The sequence below is a fragment of the Alligator sinensis genome, unplaced genomic scaffold (assembly GCF_000455745.1).
Source record: "Alligator sinensis unplaced genomic scaffold, ASM45574v1 scaffold607_1, whole genome shotgun sequence".
In the NCBI taxonomy this organism is placed as follows: Eukaryota; Metazoa; Chordata; order Crocodylia; family Alligatoridae; genus Alligator; species Alligator sinensis.
Window position 1 is genome coordinate 736,952 of NW_005841935.1, and position 2,489 is coordinate 739,440.

Here is a 2,489-nt window from a genome sequence, read left to right on the forward strand (position 1 = left end):
TGGATTGGACACCCAGCTCCCTGCTCCTGCCTCTCACCGTTTGGCCCTCTTGAGGGGCCAGGGGCTGAAGCCCCTGGGAGTCCAGGCAGCCCCTGCAATGGATCCTGGGGCTGGGATTTGGGAGTGCCAAGCCAAGGAGGACAGGGGCCCCTTTCCTGGCACCTGCTAGAGCTTAGCACCGCCATAACTTTGGCCTCCCTGCAAACTCAGCCTGGGCAACACTGGCTGACCTGGGAAGGCTGGGGAGCTTCAGCACCTGGGCATGTTTCCAAGCCCCTGGAGGTGGTGTCAAAGAGCACCAGGATGGGGATCACCATGTTGCAGGGAGCTGGATTTCCTGCCCCTTTCTGCAGGTCCCTGCACAGGCATGGGAAGCCCCCGCAGCATGCTGCAGGCCCTTCACCTGCTGTGCGGGATGGAGTGCTGCTGGGCAGATGTTTGCTGGCCCTCCGGATGCCTCGCACTCCTCCCTTCGGCTCCAGCACTGAGGCCTCCCTCCTCGCCTCCGATGAATGTCACACCACGCTGCCTGGACCCGCAGTCACCGCCGTCAGATGGGGCTGACGCCTACCCCTGAAAAGGACTATGCCACCGTGTTGGAAGCCATCCTCTTGCCCCTTCCCCTGGAACAATATGGCACCTCTCCTCCCTCCTGCCCCTTTCCCTCTCTGCTTGCCCCTGCCAGCAGTCTTCTTCCTCCCAGACCTTCGCTTGCGGGCCCTTTCCTGACATGCAAGAGAAACTCCTGCCACCCTCCTCACTCCACTTCTTCCACCTCACAACTGTTTTTGTCTTCTCCCTGGAGCTCGTCTTCATGACTGGTATCACCCAGGAGAGACCAATTCCCCTGCTCAGCACCGTCAATAAAGGTGGCTCTAAATGGATTGTGCCAGTGTTTTAGTCCGCACAGGCTGTGCACCATGCTTTAGCCATCCTGGCAGGCAAGTGACCCCTGGCTGTGGAGGTGTTTCAAAGTCTTGTGACACCTGAGCTGGAAAAGGTGGCTGAATCAAAGACAAAACCATACAAGATTAGAGCGCAAACATTTCTTTCTGGGCAGGGGGTGGCCTCCAGAGCATGCCCAGCTCCTGCTCCCTCACACACAGCTGGGACGGGACGTTTGCCAGCCCCTCTCTCCAAAGCAAGGGTCCTGTCGGCTCCGTCTTCATTCTTCACTTGTTGCCGAATACAGACCACAAGCCTGAAAGCAGAGAGACCCTCACTTCCCTCCCAGCTCTGCCCCTGCCGGATCCTCTGGCAGCGTTGCCTAAGGACCCGATCCTTACCTGCTCCCCCCTCGGTGAGAGATCACAGAGCGAAATCCTCCCTCTGATGGTTCTCCTGTTGCTCTCCAGCTGGCGTCTGACAAGTGGGAGCAGAAATGAGATAGGACTTCAACATCACATAAACATGTATGAACTACTCCTGCCCCTGGACGGTGATTTCACCCAGAAGATGAATGCTGAGCCAGAGAATTGACCCGGGATTGTGCTTTAATTCTCGGTGTCTTTAAAATGGAGGAGAAACTGCGTCTCCAGCTGCCTATGATGGGTGGGTGCGATGTCTCCATGTCCTCACTTGGGAAAGGGGGCAGTGCTCTGTGCACCCGCCTTACCCGTGTCCCTGCAGACAGCGGGCACCCGGCAGCACCGCTCCAGCCTCCGCCTGCAACTGCCTGGAACCCGCAGCGCCGCGATGATACAAGCGCTGCCGCGGTGACACACGGGGACGAGTTCCACCGCACCCCCACACCCAGCACTGCAGCCCCTCTGGCCACCAGCCCAGCCTCCATTTCCGCCTTGCCCACTCTCCACGCTGCCTGGGGATGGACATCCCTCTCACCAGACCTGGCACTGCCCGAAATTCAGGGCAGGTGGAGGAAATGCCCAGTTCTCTCGCCTACTTTGCCAGAATCACCTTGTTTTTCACCTGTGCCAAAATGAGCAATGGGTATGGTGCCATTCCTATGTCATGGAGCCATGTGCACAGCAACATACCCCTGCTGACCAGCTACACCCCTGCCTTGCTCCCTTGGCTTGCTCTGCATTCCCTTCTCCAAACAGATGTGGGGAACCAGACACAGGGCCATGCACCAACCCTGCACCCAAAGCCAAGCTCAGGCTACTCCAGCAACCCCAGGAAGCCCAGCCTGAGAAGCCTAATGTCAGCACCTGTCCTTTAAAGCCCACAGGCGGCATGGTAGAGACCAGCCAATACATCTCTGGTTTCCAGAAGAGCCCTGGAGTAAAAAGGCACCTGCCCCTTCAAATGCCAACCCAATGCTGGAAGGTCTCCCAGCCTTAACCCAGCTGGGGGGGTCCTGGGGTACAAGCCGCTTTCAGTGTACATGGACTGCCCTCCCTCACCGTGCCCAAAACACATCTGTGTGAGTCCGACCAACTCCAAGCAGGAAGGCACCTCTAACCTTTTTCCTAACCCTAACCTTAACCCCAACCTGGACCCTAATCACAGCTCAGCTTGCTTCAGTA

The 2,489-nt window shown here is 58.0% G+C and overlaps 1 pseudogene; it reads right to left on the reverse strand.

The window, feature by feature from the left end:
* Positions 1-842, reverse strand: part of LOC112549590 — a 7,564-nt pseudogene extending 6,722 nt beyond the window's left edge.
* Positions 843-2,489: the final 1,647 nt, after the last annotated feature.